Raw genomic sequence first — 20402 nt, forward strand, 5'->3', positions numbered from 1 at the left:
AATTAGGAAATGAGAACCTTTCAGGGCACCCGGGTGGCTCAGTCCATTAAGTGTCTGATCTCTGTTCAGGTCATGGTCCTGGGATTAAGCCCATAGGTTGGTCAGCCTCCCTGCTGAGCAGGGAGTCTGCTTCTCCCTCTTCTTCTGCCCTTTCCTCTGCTTGTGCTCTCTCTCTCAAATAAATAAATAAATAAAATCTTAAAAAAAAAAAAGAAATTAGCATCTTTCAACTTTGTTCTTTTTCTTCCTCTTTAGGAATGTTTTGGCTCTTCAGGGGGCATTTCCATATGAATTGTAGGATCAGCTTGTCAAACTCTTCCAAAAAAAAAGAAAGAAAGAAAAAAGAAAAAAAAGCTGGAATTTGGATAGGGATTGCATTGCATTTCATTGTCAGGTTGTTTACTACTAGTGCATAGAAACACAATTGATTTTCATACATTGATCTTGTATCTTGCCACACTTCAAAACTCATTTTATCTTTTTATTTTTAAGATTTTATTTATTTTTTTGACAGAGAGATCACAAGTAGGCAGAGAGGCATGTGGTGGGGCGGGGGTGGGAGGAGCAGGCTCCCTGCTGAGCAGAGAGCCCATTGCGGGGGCTCAATCCCAGGACCCTGAGATCACGACCTGAGCTGAAGGCAGAGGCTTAACCCACTGAGCCACCCAGGTGCCCCTCATTTTATCTTATATTCTTAATCATGATGCTTTATTGCTTATTCTGTTCAAGGCATTGTGACCATAGAAAATACAAAGATAAACAAGATATGGTCTCTATCCTGAAGAATTTATAGCCTAATTCAGGAAGTAAAGACATAATCCTATTGAGTAAGTAATAGCCCATTACAGCAATGTAAAGGGAAGTACAGAACTGCTAAAGGAACGCTACAGATAATTAGAACTCTAGCAAAGTTCAAGGGATGGAAAAATAATTCAAGGCTGGAGAGACCTGGAAAAAAGAGAGTAGGAGAGACTTGGAGGCTTACACAGTGCCTCTCTTCCTCCCTCCTTTCTCCCCTTCCTCCTTTAATTTTCTTGCTTTTTAAAAATCCCATCTCTCTCCCTCCTCAGCTTCTTTAAAAACATTAATAGAAGGTGACTATGATTAGTTATCATAGTTTCTCAAACCTGGGTGATCATAAGAATCTCTTGACACCCCTACTAAAAACGGAGATTCCAGGGTCTCACCTCAGAACTACTGCATCACATTGTATGGAAAACTGCATTAAAAATTTTGTCAGGAGGGGCCCCCTGGGTGGCTCAATGGGTTAAGTATCCAACTCTTGATTTTGGCTCAGGTCATGATCTCAGGGTCATGGGATTGAGCCCCACATTGGGCACCATGCTCAGCATGGAATCTGCTTGTCTTTCTCCCTGCTGCTCCTCCTCGGGCTCACTCACTTGCTCTCTCTCTCTAAAATGAATAAATAAATAAATAAAATCTTAAAAAAAATATAATCGCATGAGTCTGATTGTCAGCCAAGTTTGAGAATCTCTAGGTAAGATTATAATAATGATATCTACATGTGTAGAATGACCCGATTCATGCAGTTGCACTTCTGTCAAAGATGTTCACAAATCCAGGGAGTCACTTACCTGAGTAAGAGAGTGTGTAGGAATCTATGGAACAACTCCTCCATTAATGAAAAACATCTCAAGGTGTATATATTACTAAGAGGACTCAGTAGTTTCATACATATTTATGGGGATGGCTCATTCCCATAAACAAACTTTTATTTTCAGTATTTGAGAATCCTAAAAATTTCAAAAGATCCTTCTGCTATGGATGACCTCAGAGTCACCCATGGGATCTACATTCACTATCCAGATGTAATAAATTATAACAGCTTGCCATATTTGCTTACGATTAAAAAAAAAGATTTATGTACTTGAGATAGAGAAAGAGAGAGAGAACACGCACATGCACGTGAGCTTCCAAGAGCCAGCAGAGGGAGAGAGAGAAGCAGACTCCTTGATGAGTGGGGAGCCTGACTTGGGCTCTATCCCAGGACCCTGAGATTATGATCTGAGCCAAAGTCGGACACTTACCCAACTGAACCACCTAGGTGCCCCTTAAGATTGTTTCTAAAAGAAAGAAAAAGTAGTTGCAAAAGAAGACCCTTACATCCCATCTCTTTCCAGATGTAACCAATCTCTGGAAGGTTGTGGGAATCCTTCTCCAGTGTTTTTCTATTTTTAGTACACAACATATAAGTTTTGGGTATTTAGACACGTATATAAATAGTGTACATATTTTTCTGAAACTTTTAAAAATTATTTTATTAACATATAACGTATTATTTTCTGAAACTTTTTTCCCAACATCATGTTTTTGAGATTTATCCATGTGACTCTTGTAAAGCCAGTCCATTCTTTATAATATAGCAATATTATACTGTATAGTACTGCGATATAGTCCTGTTGTAGACATATTTTAGGATCTATTATGAATGAATATTTGTCGAGTGTTTTGCTATTTCAAATCATGATGGAATTAATGTCTTTGCATATGCTTCCTTGGGTTCACATGTGAGAATTCTTCTAGGGAATATATCTAGAATGGAAATTACTAGAGAATAGAATATGCACATTGTCAATTTCACCAGACTGCTCTCAAGATTACTCTCCACAGTGGCTGAACTAATTTTTATTCTCATCAGGGATATGCAAGAATTTCTCTTTCCCCTGTGCTAACCAACCTTGTCAAGCCTTTTAAAAAGACACATATCTGGGCCATATTTTCCGATTCTGGCAGGATAGCTCTGCAGCATAGTTTGAAACGGGCCACAGATGACACCGAACCATAAGTATCAGCGAGACCCTCTGATCCATGTAGGTATGTCTGTATGCACAGTGTAGTATACTGGTAAGTAAATTGGCACAGTGAGAGCACTTACTGTTTTGTTGGTAACACCCGTCTTGCTACATTTAGATCCTTGAGGAGAGAGTAGAGAAGTACCGCTCTCCAGCATACTTTACATTTTGAATCAAATCCGGTTATGTTATTTAGCAGTCCACGGGGTAGTATTTAATCTAAAGTCCCACCTCTGCTGGAGTGGCTTATGGTGGCGGTGGGGGTTGCTTTGTAGACGTTGTTCTCCCTCTCACTAGGTGTACGGCTGCGCGTCAGTTGTCAAGGCATGGACACGTGCCATTGCTTCGGGCCGGGTGCGTGTCAGCAATGTCTGCCAGCTTGCTGGGTGGTGTCACTGTGAGGATCGTTTGTGGCTTTTTCAAAGCCCTGAGGAATCTGAGAAGCAAGTGAGGGAATGATGCATGAAAACAAAAGGCAGTGGAAAGAGTGACCAGTCAGTAGGCTCCAGCAGCTAGAACGCTCTGTCCTTGTTATTACTGCTTCGTGAAAATGCCACCAGCGTCCTGGCAAAGTCTGGAAGGTAGAGGCTTTTTAAGAAAACAAAGACAAAGGGATGTACCCTTTGAGGCTAGAATCTGGTTCCCCAGCTTCCCTACTTTCCAGTGGGAGCTTCAGGGGGAGGACGGGAAATCCTCTGTCCCTTGGTGGGTTTAGGCTGGTCTTTCCCTGTCTCTTGGCTGCTTTCCCTGAGTTGAAGCAGCCAACTTTGGTCTCAGAGGCCTAGCGAGGCTGGCCTGGGAGGGAAGTTGGGCGGTGCCCCAGACTCAGCTATTCCTCAAGAAGTGATGTGAAGGTCACCACCCTAGGGGAAGGAAAAGGGCTTCCGCCATACTTCCCATTCAAAGAAGTGCCTCCTCATGTTGGGCAATGAGACCAGGGGATGCTCTCATTCCTTGCCTACTTTCTTTTGAGAGTTTCATGTGCTGGAACCACACACTCAAAGGATAGCCTGCCTTGGTTCTCAGAGGTGAAGTAGAAGCTGAGGAAAGGTAAGAGTTTGTTAAGTTCAAGGGATGGCTATTTGGACTAATCATTATTGGACTTGTCTGCAGTGAACCTCTGCTTTCCCTCTGGATCATCTCCTTTCTTTGTCATACAAAGTACCTAGATGCAAAATAGGGAAGTACTCCGCTTTCTCTTCCTTTCTTAAAAAGTAGCTATGGGGATAATGAATAAAAATAGGTCTTTGTGAATACAATAGGGCAGAGCTGAGGGTGTGGTTTGCTTGGCAACAGCTCAGGCAAAGTTATTTTTCTCTTGGTCCCTGAATGCTCCTGACTTTGCTTCTGCCTGATGAAGTCCTAAAAGACCAGCTTGGCTGTGACTTTTTTTTTTGGTGAAACTCCCATCAATAGAATTTCATCATTCCCTTCTTTCTGGTTCCACAGCATTTACTTCTTATAAAAAAACATTCATCAGGGGCGGCTGGGTGGCTCAGTGGGTTAAAGCCTCTGCCTTCGGCTCAGGTCGTGATCCCAGGGTCCTGGGATCCAGCCCCACATTGGTCTCTCTGCTCAGATGGGAGCCTGCTTCCCCCTCTCTCTGTCTTGTCTCGGCCTGCCTTTCTGCCTACTTGTGATCTGTCAAATAAATAAAATCTTTAAAAAAAAATTCATCAAATTGTGTGATAATTACTCACTTGAGATCATGCCTTATTCTTTGTGTATGTGTGTGTGTGTTCCCAGCATTTATGGACCCTACTTTAACATAACAGTCCTTTGATAAATATTGACTGGATGAACCAAAGTTTCTGAGAAAACACCAATACCAAGCACTTATATTTTCTTAATTATCCTTTGTCTTTTCCTCCTTAGGGTAAAACTGTGTAAGTTTCAGCTCCACATAGAATGGAGGGTATCCTAAAACTAGATGTAATTTTTCTTTTTTTTTTTTTTTTGCCTGAGGAATTGCTCCAGCAGGAAAGGGTGTTTCAGATACATCATTCAGTTACAGGTGCAGAAATTGTTTCTGGGAAACACTGCCATTATTATCTCTGAAAGGCAAGTCAGTGGAAATTTTTATTTTCCATTTACAGATGGACAAATGGAGGCTTTCTTTCTCATTTACCAATTACAGAATGTCCACTCTGTTCAAAAGTACTGTGCTAGGATTTTCATGGGATACAAACATGTACAAGACACAGTTTTTGTTCTAAAAGATGTCATAATCTAGTTAGGATGAAAATCTATTAGTATGCAAGAGTAACAATAAACTTGGGAACATTTAATTTAAATCATATGAGTGGTCCAAAAAGAAATATCAAAGGGAATAGAGAGAGGGAGGCAAAATAATTTCCAGCCAAGGTCATCAGGGATATCATTGTGGTCAACCCAGTATTTGAGATGAATACATTTTTGTGCTGGTTATTCTCCATTTACTCTCTAATAGTCCCTGTGACTGCCATAACAGACCACCACAGACTGGGTGGCTTAAAACAACAGAATTTTCATTTCTCACAGTTCTGGAGGCTAGAAGACAAAAATCAAGGTTTTGGCAAGGCTCCGCTCCCTCCCGGGGCTCCAGGGCAGAGTCTGTCCTTCAACTCCTCCAGCTTCTGAGGGCTCCAGGCTTTCCTTGGCTTGTGGCCACATCACACCAATTTCTGATCCCGTGGTCATATTGCTACCACCTCTTCTTTCTCAAAACTCCCACAACTTTTCTTTTATTAGGTCATCCATGATTGCATTTAGGGCCCATGCAAGTAATTCAGGATAAGCTCCTCCTCTCAGGATCCTAAATTTAGTAACATCTTGTGCCATATAATATAATATTCTCGGGGTCTGGGATCAGCATATGAATGTATTTTTTGAAGGGGCCACTAGTCAGCCCCTGACAGCCCCCATCCTTCTTTGTCCTACTCTGCGTCCCATGAGGCTGTTACGGTGATATGATCTGGACTCCGCATCATGGTGGCTTGATGTTGGGTTTGGCCAATGGAAGGCATTAGCAAGTATCAGAGGGCAGGGAGGAAAAGCGGTTGAGGTATTTGTTCTCCTTTCCTCCATGCTTTAGCACCATGGTCTGACAGCTATGGCCCCTTCAGAGCTGTAACCTCTTTTGGACTCCTATAACATTATTTAGGCCTGAGGTTCCACTCTTGCTGTCCTTAGGTGCCTCAACAGTCCTCCTAAATGCCCCCAACCCCACCTACATCCCTGTAAGTAGTGTCTTCATCAAATTATTTTCAAAACTCCAGCTGAGTGTACCTTCAGTTTCCTGCCACGACCTTGCCGGATACAGATATGGAGAGGCAACAATTTAATTTCCAGAACAGACAGACTCAGGGTGCTTCAATCTAAGTTTAAGTAATGACCAGTGGGAACTGGAAGGTGATTCAGCACACAACACGGCCATTGCAGCTGGGCTATCTTGCGGCCTCTTCCGCAGTAAATATCTGTTGCTCTGCACTCTAATTATTTATGACTGGGACTCTGCTTCTGCTGCCCTTGCTGCTAAGTACTTTCTATTCTTTTCTCTATCTCCCAGCTCCGATTGCATCATGGTTTCTGAGGCCATGTGACTTCAGTTTTCTTCCTTTCCTCTGTGGATCTTTTAGCTTCTGCCCATCGCTAACTGCTGACTCCCTCCCCGTATTTCATATTCAATTCCCCCAAAGGACCTGACTGGGTTGGCGGCTCACCACCAAGTACAGACTGTTGGGCAGAACCTTTCTTGGCAAGCCACCACATCAGCATAGGCTTATTGCCCTAGGTTGGATACCTGCTCCTGGAACAAGTGGTTTTGTTTGGAATGGCAGAGTAAGTTGATAAATAATTTGGTTTCCTGACTATTAGACACCCCAAGGGGGTTCTAGATGGGGCAGGTATTTGGATGCTTTTAGGCGGTTCTCAAAATCCAGAGGAAATTCTGTTTTCCAGTGTAGGATGAAGGCTAGTTTTGAGCTATTCGTTCAGAGTCTTTTTATGACCAAGGATCCTTTTTTTTTTTTAAAGATTTTATTTATTTATTTGACAGAGAGAAATCACAAGTAGTCGGAGAGGCAGGCAGAGAGAGAGAGAGGGAAGCAGGCTCTCCGCTGAGCAGATAGCCCGATGCGGGACTCGATCCCAGGACCCTGAGACCATGACCTGAGCCGAAGGCAGCGGCTTAACCCACTGAGCCACCCAGGCGCCCCTGACCAAGGATCCTTTTAAATATTTTTACTTTCTTTCAGATAAACTGCACCTTTTTGGAGGTAATACACAAATTCTATCAGTTACAGTGATAAGACTGAAATTTATTATCAGCTATGATTATCTTCTAGAATACACTCTTGGACTCTTGGACTCCTGGCTTTGAGCCAGGAGAATTTAGGAAGTGGTGGTTCCACTTGGAGAAATGGAGCCTGAAAATCTTAGCCTCTGTTTTACAGAAGATAGAACTCAAACCCAGAATTAACACTCATGTTTTATTTAGGAGATGCAATGCCAGGGCAGTAAGAGTGAGAGAAAAAGGGAAGGGAGACAGAGAAAGACACGAAGCACTGCAAGATGATGTCTGAAATATCTAAACTATGACCTGTGTGTCCGTGCAGAATCCCTCCAGATGCTATGTGGTGAAACCATGCTCAGGTAGGTTCTTGGGAGGGAGAAAGGAAAAGGAGTCCATCTTTGTGGTTCCCTCCCATTTAACCACTGATCAAGGTTCATCACACCAGGAGTAACGTTCCTCACACTTTTAGGTTATATAATATGATCCCACTGTTGGTCTCTCAGCAAGCCACATGCTCTCTAGTATGGCCTTTAATCCTGGTTGGGGAGTAGAGAGGGAAACCAGAAATTCATGACACTGGTGAGGCTGGTCACTCGGTGGCAGTCAAGGTGAGGATGAGGCCGGGAAAGTGGCAGATAAGTCCAGCTTTAGGTTTGGGGCCTACATGGGCCCAAGGAAAGCAGGTCAGTTGCAGCAGAGGCAGAGACAGAGTAAGCAAGGAAATGATGACAAGAGAATCTGATGAGGCACATAAGATGTATCTGATATACTCAACGTTACAAGGAAGGATATGGCTGAAACTTACAGGTATGTCCAAAAGGCAGCTGGAAATTCAGAACTGGACTACCCCCAGAAAGACCATGTTTTGAGAGTTACAGAAGGAATAACCATAGAGAATTATATTCCCAGAGAGCATAGAATAAAGGAAGAGGAAATAGGCAGAGTTGTGCTTAAATTGCAGCTGTGTATGATCTCGGGCAATTTTTTTGAAAATTATTTATTTATTTGAGAGAGAGAGAGCAAAAGTGGGGGAAAGGGGCAGAGGGAGAGGGAGGGAGAAGCAGACTCCCCACTGAGACTGGAGCCCAACAAGTGGCTTGATCCTAGGACCTTGAGATCATGACCTAAACTAAAAGCAGATGCTTACTTGACTAAGCCACCCAGGCACCCTAATATTGGGCAATTTAACTTCATCTTTTAAAGACTTAGTTTCTTTATCCATAACATGGGGATGATGGTACTTTACAGTTCATGCTTCTAAAGCAGTTGGCACAGTGCTAGGCATACAGTAAATGCTAGATGAACTAGCAATTATGATCATTAATATCATTCCTGGGTGACTGTAACCTTCCCAGGTTTCTCTTCTCCAGACTGACTCTGTCAGCACTGATCCTAGGTGCTCCTAGAGCAGGGTTGGTGACTCAGGCCTCAGTCCTTTAATTCCTCTCAAAGACAGCTGCCTCTGGATCACAGCAACTCTTGAAGTCATGGAGCCCCAGAGAAGGTGGGTGGCCCCATACAGGGTGCTAAAATATTAAGCCCCAAGAAAGCAGCACTACTAACCCATCATTTTTTGTAAGAAATAGGACATATCTTAAAGAGCCCATTTGCTTCTATACACTTTTTTTCTCCCTTTGAAGTAGGAAAACAAAATTTTTTGGTCAAAACTTTGCCCTGGTACCCCCCAAGAAAGCACAGCCAAATACATAGGTGTTGCTAGGTGTTTACAGTAAAGAGTTATCGTAAAGCTTTAGAACAGAAGACATTCCTCATAAACTCAAAATGGATAAAAGACCTCAACGTGAGACAGGAATCCATCAGAATCCTAGAGGAGAACATAGGCAGTAATCTCTTCGATATCAGCCACAGCAACTTCTTTCAAGGTATGTCTCCAAAGGCAAAGGAAATAAAAGCGAAAATAAACTTTTGGGACTTCATCAAAATCAAAAGCTTCTGCACAGCAAAGGAAACAGTCAAGAAAACAAAGAGGCAACCCACGGAATGGGAGAAGATATTTGCAAATGACAGTACAGACAAAAGGTTGATATCCAGGATCTATAATGAACTCCTCAAATTCAACACACACAAAACAGACAAGCATATCAAAAAATGGGCAGAAGATATGAACAGATACTTCTCCAATCAAGACATACAAATGGCTATCAGACACATGAAAAAATGTTCATCATCACTAGCCACCAGGGAGATTCAAATTAAAACCACATTGAGATATCACCTTACACCAGTTAGAATGGCCAAAATTAACAACACAGGAAACAGCATGTGTTGGAGGGGATGTGGAGAAAGGGGAACCCTCTTACACTGTTGGTGGGAATGCAAGCTGGTGCAGCCTCTTTGGAGAACAGTGTGGAGATTCCTCAATAAATTAAAAATAGAACTTCCCTATGACCCTGCAATTGCACTCCTGGGTATTTACCCCAAAGATACAGATGTAGTGAAAAGAAGGGCCATCTGTACCCCAATGATTATAGCAGCAATGGCCACGGTCGCCAAACTGTGGAAAGAATCAAGATGCCCTTCAACGGACGAATGGATAAGGAAGATGTGGTCCATATACACTATGGAGTATTATGCCTCCATCAGAAAGGATGAATACCCAACTTTTGTAGCAACATGGACCAGACTGGAAGAGATTATGCTGAGTGAAATCAGTCAAGCAGAGAGAGTCAATTATCATATGGTTTCACTTACTTGTGGAGCATAACAAATGACATGGAGGACATGGGGAGTTAGAGAGGAGAAGGGAGTTGGGGGAAGTTGGAGGGGAAGGTGAATCATGAGAGACTATGGACTCTGAAAAACAATCTGAGGGGTTTGAATTGATGGGTGGTGGGGGGTTGGGGTACCAGGTGGTGGGTATTTTAGAGGGCATGGATTGCATCGAGCACTGGGTGTGGTGAAAAAATAATGAATACTGTTATGCCGAAAATAAATTAAAAAAAAAATAAATAAATCTTTAAAAAAAAAAAAAGGAAGAAGAAGACATTCCTCTTTACACAAATGGTATTTTTTTTTTTAAAGATTTTATTTATTTATTTGACAGAGAGAAATCACAAATAGATGGAGAGGCAGGCAGAGAGAGAGAGGGAAGCAGGCTCCCTGCTGAGCAGAGAGCCCGATGCGGGACTCGATCCCAGGACCCTGAGACCATGACCTGAGCCGAAGGCAGCGGCTTAACCCACTGAGCCACCCAGGCGCCCTACACAAATGGTATTTGATGGGATATCATCTCTGGATTCCACATATCAAGTTTTCTTTTTTCCCAGAAGTTGAAATTCTTTTGAATTTGCATCAGCATAGGAAATGTCAGATACTTTAAATACTTAAAGTATGTAAATGATTTGGAAATTTCTGGAACAACAACAGAAACAAACACATATCACTCTTCTGTTCAAAATTCCTATCGCTCAGTACAAAATCCCAAATCCTTATCAATGGCTTCTGATGAGCTATGGGAACCCTTCCCCTGTTACTGGACCTCATCTCTTACTGCTAGGAGGCAGGATGGCACCCTTTGGTGCTGCAAAGCCCCCAAAACCTCTAGAGATGGACTACTGAGCCCTACGAATGGTTACATTATTTGGGGGTGGTTTGTTAACCTTCTTCTGCTTCGGTTTTATCATCTGGGAAAAGAAAACAATATCCACTTCACATAGTTGTTGGGAGGATTAGTTAATATTTTTAAGTGCTTTAAAATACTGCTACTAGCAAGGACTAGTTAAGTGTTTGTTAGATAAATAGCACACTTCCTCTCCTTCATGCACTCCAGCTACACTGACCTCCCTGCTGTGCCTCCAGCAGGCAAAGCGCACTCCTGCCCAAGGGCCTTTGTATTTGCTCTTCTCTCAGACGGCCACCTGACCACTTTCCTCACCTCCTTTAAGTCTTCCTTCAGAAGTATCACCTTTTGAATGATGACAAGCCCTATTTCAAACTGAAGTCCCCTCCTGTACACCCCTACTTTCTTTCTTTTCCTCATTAGCATGATCTACTTCTAATGCTAAATAAAATTTGCAGATTTATCTGTTTTTCACCTATCTCCCCCAACAAAAAGGTAAATAAAGGCAAGGCTATTGGGATTTTTTGTTTGTTTATTTTTTGTTTCTTGAGAGCAAGAGAGAGCATGGATGAACGGGGTGGGGGAGGAGTGCAGAAAGAGAGGAAATCTTTTTTTTTTTTTTTTTAAGATTTTATTCATTTATTTGACAGACAGAGATCACAAGTAGGCAGAGAAGCAGGCAGAGAGAGAGAGAGAGGAAAGCAGGCTCCCTGCCCAGCAGAGAGCCCGATGTGGGGCTCGATCCCAGGACCCTGGGATCATGACCCGAGCCAAAGGCAGAGGCTTTAACCCATTGAGTCACTCAGGTGCCCCAAGAGAGGAAATCTTAAGCAGGCTCCATGCCCAGGACAGAGCCCGATGTGGGGCTTGATTTCATGACCCTGACATCATGACCTGAGCTAAAATCAAGAGTTGGATCCTTAAGTGACTGAGCCACCCAGGGGCCCCAGGAATATTTGTATTATTCTTTGATGTATCCTGAGTGCCCAGAACATTACATGGGACATAGTAGGTGCTCAATACCATTTGTGGGATGAATGACTACACTTTTTCAGATGAACAAATTGAGTCTATTTTAAAGTTTGATTTGTAAATTCCCTTCTTAATATGCATGGAAAATGCAAAAGATCTCCCCAAAAGTTGTTCTCTTAAGTTGAATAGATATGACTTCCTTCTCACAATATGGTGTAAGAAATGGATTAGGAAACTTTTTTTTCCCCATAGATACTTAAAGGTAAATTTTAGCTAACACTTGGGTTGAGCTATCTCTAATTCCTAGGGAGCATACTCTGAATTAATGAAATTGATTGACGCCTAATTAATTGCTAGTGGACTCTGTGGCACTGTCACTTATCCAGCATAACCTAGAAGTTAGCAGGATATGGAAAGGGAGAACTAATGGACACTCTCTCTAAGTCAGGTAAGCAGTGGGGCTCAGACCTGTTAGGCAAGTATCCTCATCACTATTGTACAGATAAACAAACCTATGCCTACAGAGACTCTAGATCACATACCTGATAGGTGATACAAGCCAAGATTCAAACCACCAGTTTACAAAATCCATACTCTTTCCAGTATCTCACTTTAAACCTCTGATTTCTCATTTATAATATATAGTAACATTACTTAGGCACAGACTTATTATGACATTTCAAATAACATATGTAAAACAGTATACTCAATAAATGACAGAGTGGTTATTTTTTTATTATTATTATTACTTTTTTTAATGGCTGTACTTTAGGAACGATGATGAGACTTTTCCCCTGGGGAACAATCACATGGCCTCCCCAAGGAGAAAATTTAAGCCCTGACTTATGGGGACAGCAGAAGTAGGTCCCATGGGATAGATTAGTGGGAGTAGTCATGTTACGTATTAATAAGAAGAATTTTAAATTCAATGAAAGCTTAAATACTTATGGTACATTTTTCAGTAAGAGTTGACTTTAGGGACTCTTGCTAGTCAAATTTGAGACAATCTGATCACCTCAATTTTGTTTGTATGGTTGTATGAAAGTGATGGTTGTATATAAAGAAAAAGCCACACATTCAAAGTGACTAAAAAAGAGGGGAGGAGAGAAGAGATGGGGTACAAAATAGGAAAACAGAACTTTCTTCTTTTCAGAAGAATGCCAGCTAATAAGTGCTGAAGAAATGGTGAGGTTTAAGAAAAACACTGCTATGCAATCCCCAATGTAATAAACTCCTTCAGTCACAGACTATATGTGGATGGATAAAACCTCTGGGTGAAGGGTTGATGGGTATTATGGGTTGAATTGTGTTTCCCAAGAAAGGTGTGTTGAAGTCCTACCCCAGGACCCTAGAATGTGATCTTATTTGGAAATAGGGTCATTGCAGATGTAATTTGTTAAGAGATGAGGTCATCCTGGAATAGGATGGAACTCTAATCCAGTATGACTGGTGCCCTTCCAAGAAGATGGTCATGTGAAGACACAGAGAGACAGGGAGGATGCCATGTGAATACGGAGGCTGAATTGAAATGCTACAGTTGCAAGTCAAGGAATGTCTGGGGCTGCCAGAAGCTAGAAGGGGCAAGGGAGAATTCTATCCTAAAAGTTTCAGAGAGAGCTCTGCCAACATAATGTTTTTATACTTCTCATCTTCAGAACTAAGAGACAATACATTTCTGTTGTTTTAGCCACTAAATTTGTGGGTACTTTGGTATGACATCCCTAGGAAACTAAAACAATGGCACACAGGGTAGCAGTGCATGAAAGCATCATCCCACATATCCAAAGCATGGATACTTCATCGAGGTATCGCAACTTAACATCACTAATAGTGGGACAACCTGACATTGTATTCCTTCTGATATGATGCTGTAAGAGGTACATGATATCACTTTGATAGACTGATTGCAATAGGCCCAGATTCTTTCCCTCCTTATGCACATTCCTTGCAATGTGACTCCCATTAAGAGGTAGAGTTCATTTCTCTATCGCTTGAATATAGGCTGGCTTTGTTATCTTCATCTGCCAATATAATGCAGTTAAAGTGAAAGAGTGCCAGTTCAAGCCTAGGCCTTGACAGATGTTACATACTTCCACTTTCTTTTGGACTCTACCTCTCCCATGAGACTAGGCCTGGGCTAGCCTGCTAAGTGTGAGAGATGAATGAAGCTGAGCCCAATTACCCCAGTTGACCTGGGATCCTAGACCAGCCTGCCCCCAGCCAACCTGCCAAATGACTACAGATCCATTAATGAATCCAGCCAAAATCAGCTGAGCCCAGCCCAGATCAGCAGAACCTACCTCGTCAATGGTAGAATGCCTCTGAATTTGGGGGGTGAGTTGGTATGGAGTAATAGCTTATCATTACAATCATCTGTGTACTATTCTTGCCAAATATGTTCAAATGTAAACTAATCATGAAAAAAATCAGAAAACCCTGGAGTGTGGAACATTCTGTACTACAACCAGCTTGGGCATTACAAGTCCGTGTCATGAAAAACAACAACAAAAAAGTAAGGAGACTGTCCCAGATAGACTAGAACAAGGTTTTTCAATCTCAACACTAATTGACATATTGGGTTAGCTAATTCTTTGTTGTGGGGGTTGTCTATGTATTGTGGGACACTTAGCCGGCATCGTGGTCTCTAACCACTACATCTCAGTCATGACAATGAAAAGGCCCTGGACTAGAGACAAAATCAAATGCAACGTATGAACCTTGTTAAGACCTTAGATCCAACAAAAAAAGATGGCCATAAAAGACACTGAAGACAATTAGAGAAATTTAAATGTGGAATTAAAGATATCAAATCATTAATTTTCCTAGGTCTGAAAATGGCATTGCAGTTATGTAGGAGAATGCCTTTATTCTTAGGAGATGTATGCTAAATTATTTTAGTGAGGATCATAAAGTATTCAACTTACTTTCAAATGCTTCAATGCATAAAATGTGTATTTATAGAAAGAGATAGAGCAGAGATGATAAAATGCTAACAATTGATGAATCTAGGTGAAGCATGTAAGGGCATTCATTGTATCGTTCTTTTGACCTTTGTGGATTTGAAAGTGTTCAAAATAAAGAGTTGGGAGTAAAAAAAGAGTTAACCTCATCTCCATTTCCCGACTTCTTAATTAATTTAATGGGATACAAAGAGTAGGCTTGTTCTAAATGAATCTGGGTGCTCATTCTTCATTGCTTGGACAATGAGCTAGCTCAGACCAGGTGTGGGCGATTGGAGGCTAAGGGGGCTTCTCCCAGCCTTAGGAACTGTCCCCAAGCTCCACTTCCCATGGGACTGCTGGCTTCACTTGTGTAACATCCCAGGGGCCCAAAAGTCTAGATGTGTTTACAAGCTCATGCTGGTAAGTAGTTGGCACTAAAGTCCAGGCTGCCTGATGCCAAGACAAGTCTGATTATTCCCCTCACTGATAAGGCTTACTCTCACACTTACTTGCTCTATATTTAAAAAAAAAAAAAAGAAAGAAAAAAAAAATCAAAAGAGAGGCAGAGTTCCCTTCCCTGGAACACAAACCATGCTGTGGGACCAGCAGGTCAGCCAGGGACAATAAGAGAATCCTCCCTTCTTTTAAGGACGCTGACTTTATCAGTTTCCTCTTTTCATAGTAAAACCCAATTGTTTAACCTGTACTGTATGACATAGTGGAATTCAAATCAAACTCTGGTGCATTAAAGTGGCAACTGTAGCCAATCTCAAGTAATAGGTTCCTAAATTATCCACAACTTCTGTCTGACTTGGCTACACATCAGAGGTTCCCATGACTTCCTACTGGCCTTTAGATTCAATTATTTGCTAAAACAACTCATAGAATTCAGGGAAACAATTATGTTTACCAGTTTATTACATAATAAGGGATAATGTAAAGGATATAGATGAACAGCCAGATGAAGAGATATACAGGGCAAGGTCTGGGGTGCGGGGGGGGGGGTCCAAGTGCAGAATCTTTTGTCCCTAATAAATTGGGTTGCCACCCTTCCATTAGCTGGATGTGTTCACCAATCTGGAAGCTCTCTATTGGGATTTTCATGGAGGGTTCATCACATGGGCATCATCAATTATTAACTCCATTTCCAGCCCTTCTCCTCTCTTTGGAGAATGAGGGATGGGGCTGAAAATTCCAAGCTTATAATCATGGCTTGGTCTTTCTGGGCACCAGCCCCTATTCAGGAGCCATCCAGGACCCCACCTCAGTAGAACAAAGGACACTGCTGGGAAATTCAAAGGGATTTAAGAACTTGTGTCAGGAAGTGGGATCAAAGACCAAATATTAGGACAAAAGATGCTCCTAGTGCTCTCATCACTTAAAAATTTAACTGAGGGCTTTGGGAGCTCTGTGCCAGGAACTGGGGGTTAGAAACCAATATATATTTTTTTCTTTTTTTTAAAGATTTTATTTATTTATTTGAAAGACAGAAATCACAAGTAGGCAGAGAGACAGGCAAAAGGAGAGGAAGGGAAGCAGGCTCCCTGCTGAGCAGAGAGCCCGATGTGGGCCTCCATCCCAGGACTCTGGTATCATGACCTGAGCCAAAGGCAGAGAGGCTTTAACCCACTGAGCAACCCAGGCACCCCTTTTTCTTTTTTTTTTTTTAGAGAGTGGGAGCAGCAGGGGAGAGGGAGAGAGAGTCTTAAGCAGTCTCCATGCCCAGCACAGAGCCTGATGCGGAGCTCAATCTCAAAACTCGGAAACCATGACCTGAGCCAAAATCAAGAGTTGGATGCTTAACCAACAGAGCCAACCAGGCACCCCCTATATATATATATTTTTTAATTTTTTTCCCCTAATATCTCACAACAGGGCACTATTATATGGTCTGCTTTGTGTAAAAATGGTGTATATATATATATATATATATATGCTTATGGGGACAGAATATATAAATAGTTCATAGAAATTATAATAGTTAACTTTTTTGAAGTCCTGAAGTTTGAATTTATTCTTATGTTGCTGTGGTGTTTTACAATGCAATGAAATACACAGATTGTGCCTTGAAACATCTTTCAAAATGTCAGTCAGTATCCCTTCTGATACTTTAGTAGAAAAAAATATTTTAATTATTGAAACAGGATAAGGCTGTGTGTGGGAAACTCGATTTTAGCTGGGGATGCAACTATTCAAATAATATTGATCCATTACAACTAGTTGTATGATTTTTAGAACCTGGGAAGGCTGGATCAGAGCAGTTACTAACCTTCTTAAGTATTGGTCACTCACCCTTCTTAAATTGCTCAGGCCAAGTGTTCAGCAAGACTCCTACTGGAACGCAACAGTAGCCCAGCAAGGAAAACACAATGTGACAGGAAGCTTTTTTTTTCTCCTCCTTCCTTCTTCCCTCTCTCCGGAGTTTCTTCAGGGACGTGGAATTGAAGACATACATCTGATCCAAAAGTACCAAGATACGAGAAAAGTTGCAAAGATGCATGGATAATTCTTGTTCTTTGTAAATGCACCATATCTGCGTCTGGCAGCTCCTCTTTAAAACACCCAAGGTACTCGTCTGAGAGGACAGCCTCTACAGGGGAACATTTTCTGTTCCCAGTGAAGTGGCACATTCAGTTCTTGGTGCAGGCTCACTTAATTCCTATTAGTCATTTCACAGCTGTATCTTGGGAAGAGAAAATCTCAAATACTTTTGGCTGATTTCACTAACGTAAAAACAAGACCTTCCCCCTTTTCTCATAGTTTGTTTGTTTACAAATTTCAAGTCAGTATAACGTGTCTATTTTTGTGGCTATTTCTTCTATACGTTTTAGTTGTCTGCTGATCTTTCTACCCTGTTTCTACGCTACTTGAGTAACTAGATTTGTGTCCATAACATAACAGGGGGATACTGGCCCACCACCCCAGTCATGGAATTGATGGTGCAATTTTGTGTTTGTTGGCTTCTGAGTCTAAGATTATGCAGGGACACTGCTTAAAAACACAAGTCAGGTGGCACCTGGGTGGCTCAGTGGGTTAAGCCTCTGCCTTCAGCTCAGGTTGTTATCTCAGGGTCCTGGAATCGAGCCCCGCATCGGGCTCTCTGCTCGGCGGGGAGTCTGCTTCCCCCACCCTCTCTGCCTGCCTCTCTGCCTACTTGTTATCTCTCTCTCTATCAAATAAATAAATAAAATCTTAAAACAAAACAAACAAACAAACAAAAACACAAGTCAGGGGTGCCTGCGTGGCTCAGCGGGTTAAGCCTCTGCCTTCAGCTCAGGTCATGATCTCTGGGTCCTGGGATCAAGCCCCACATCTGGCTCTCTGCTCAGCGGGGAGCCTGCTTCCCCCATCTCTCTCTGCCTACTTTGATCTCTGTCAAATAAATAAATAAAATCTTTTTAAAAAATAAAAAAAATAAAAATAAAAACACGGGTCAGTTACCAAGTCAGACAATGGATTTGATCAAGGTTTCTTATTTTTTAGGTTGCTTAAGGAAATTAGATGAATGCACAAATTTGTTACTGTAGCATTGCTATGCATACTGAAAATGCACATACGGGATTATTATTGTAGGTTGGTTTGTAACAGCTGGCCCTGATTTCCTTATTTCCTCAAGAAGATACTTTGAACAATTATTTAAATGCCTCCTCTCTGCAATTACAATAATAATGATAATGATGATTTTGTAACTGAATATGCAATTCAGGGTGTATACACTCTACTGTTTTTAGCTTGTTTCTCTTTTTATAGGGATGACAGCTACTGTTGTTGGGGTTACTGAAGAACAAACAACCATTTTTGGGTTGAGGGTCATTGAACTACATGAATAAAGTAACCTAAGGCCAATAAAGGAAGTTATAAGAAAAATAAATCTTATAGTAGTATTTATTTATTTTTTAAACGATTTTTTAAAAGATTTTATTTATTTATTTGAGAGAGAATGAGTGAGAGAGAGCATGAGAGAGGAGAAGGTCAGAGGGAGAAGCAGACTCCCCAAAGAGCTGGGAGACCGATATGGGACTCGATCCCGGAAGTCCAGGATCATGACCTGAGCCGAAGGCAGCTGCCCAACCAACTGAGCCATCCAGGTGCCCTTATAGTAGTAATTTTATTTTATTTATTTATTTATTTTTAAAAGATTTTATTTATTTATTTGAGAGAGGGAGAGAGAGCATGAGAAGGGAGAAGCAGACTCCCCAAGGAGCTGGGAGCCTGATGTGGGACTCAATCCCAGAACTCCAGGATCATGACCTGAGCTGAAGGCAGTGGCTTAACCAATTGAGCCACCCAGGCATCCCTTATAGTAGTATTTAAAGAAAGCTAACTACAAGCAAGTTCCCACACCCATCCCCCTTCGGACAGACAAATACAGGATTTTCAGAACTTCATTGCTTTTATATTTATTTATTTAAAGTAATCTCTACGCCCAACAGCCTAACGTGGGGCTTGAACTCATGATCTCAAGATCAAGAGTCCCCCCCTCCCAGCTGTCAGCCAGCACCCCAGAACTTAACTGCTTTTAAAGTTAATAACAAATACTCTATTTAGTAATTAAAAATATCTGACAATGTTTTTGTTCTATGGTATAGTTCATTAAGGAAAAGCAAGTGGAAAAGATGAAGGAGAGGAGATGCATGTGTTGTGGGTTAGAGGGAGATGCTAGAGTGAAAGAAGTCAAGTCAGATGCAGAAGGAATAGGGAGATGCAAAGTGGAACGAGAGAGGAACAAGGGGAACGAGGAACAGGACAGAAGACTGATAGTGTGGGAAAACAGCTGAAGGAGAAAGGAAGAGAGGGAGAGAGAAAAATGGGTAAACAGGGAGAGGAAAAGGACATAGTGCAGGGGATTTCTCTTTCTTTTTGGGGGGGAGATTTCTCTTTCTTCAAAAAATTATTTATTTGAGGGGCACCTAGGTGGCTCAGTGGGTTAAAGCCTCTGCCTTCTGCTCAGGTCATGATCTCAGGGTCGTGGGATCGAGCCCCACATCGGGCTCTTTGCTCTGCGGGGAGCCTGCTTCCCTTCCTCTCTCTCTGCCTGCCTCTCTGCCTACTTGTGATCTCTGTCTGTCAAATAAATAAATAAAATCTTTTAAAAAATTATTTATTTGACAAAGAGAGCATGGGAAAGGGGAAGAAAGAGGGAGGGAGGGAGGGAGAGAGAGAGAGAGAGAGAGAATATCCCAAATGGACACCCCCCCCCAACACACTGAGCATGGAGCCCCATGTGGGGCTCAATCTCACAACCCTGAGATCATGACCTAAGCCAAAACCAAGAAGTGGACACTCAACTGACTGAGCCCCCCAGGCACCCCCCACAATGTGGGGGATTTAAAGAAGCATTAGGATGAATGTGGCGTCTCTAGAGTGTAGCATTTACACCAGCATCACCTGTTATCAATTCTCTTTAAAATACCGATTAACTGTTGTTCACAACTTTAAGTACCCAAGTCATTTTAACTGACAAAGTGGGAGAGTCAAAATGGAAATCTTGCAACTAAGTGGATGTCCAAGCTAGCTGCCATCGCAGCATCTGGTTTCTTGATGATTACTTCTCAGGAGAAATTCCAAACAGAGGAGAGCTTAGCTGTCAGGTACCAACAGCTTCCTGCTAAGACATAAGGGGGAAAAGTTCCCAACCTTGGTGGCACATGTAAGTCTTTTGAGGAACTAAAGTCCTGGCTGATGGAACCAGTCCCAGGCCAGCACCTTTGGTAAATAAACCTACATCCATGATTTTAAGGGAAAGGGGAAAATAAAAGAACCCTTTCGAGAAATTCAAAATTAATATATCAATGCTTAGGTCCCACCCCTAATATGTAACT

The 20402-nt window shown here is 41.9% G+C and overlaps 1 protein-coding gene and 1 long non-coding RNA gene across 3 annotated transcripts in view; one reads left to right on the forward strand and one right to left on the reverse strand.

Moving 5' to 3' along the window:
- The window catches only part of MKLN1 (muskelin 1), a 335662-nt gene that overhangs the window by 125796 nt on the left and 189464 nt on the right, over positions 1-20402 (forward strand). The gene's annotated exons all lie outside the window — the stretch shown is intronic.
- Positions 2933-20402, reverse strand: part of LOC122905079 — a 31865-nt gene continuing 14395 nt past the window's right edge. Inside the window, exons 2-3 of the long non-coding RNA XR_006384313.1 lie at positions 16873-17035; positions 2933-3249 (exon numbers count right to left, since the gene is read on the reverse strand). This is a non-coding gene — a long non-coding RNA (uncharacterized LOC122905079). The remainder of the gene's footprint in view (positions 3250-16872; positions 17036-20402) is intronic.

This window comes from Neovison vison, chromosome 4, assembly GCF_020171115.1.
Source record: "Neovison vison isolate M4711 chromosome 4, ASM_NN_V1, whole genome shotgun sequence".
NCBI classification, from domain to species: domain Eukaryota; kingdom Metazoa; phylum Chordata; class Mammalia; order Carnivora; family Mustelidae; genus Neogale; species Neogale vison.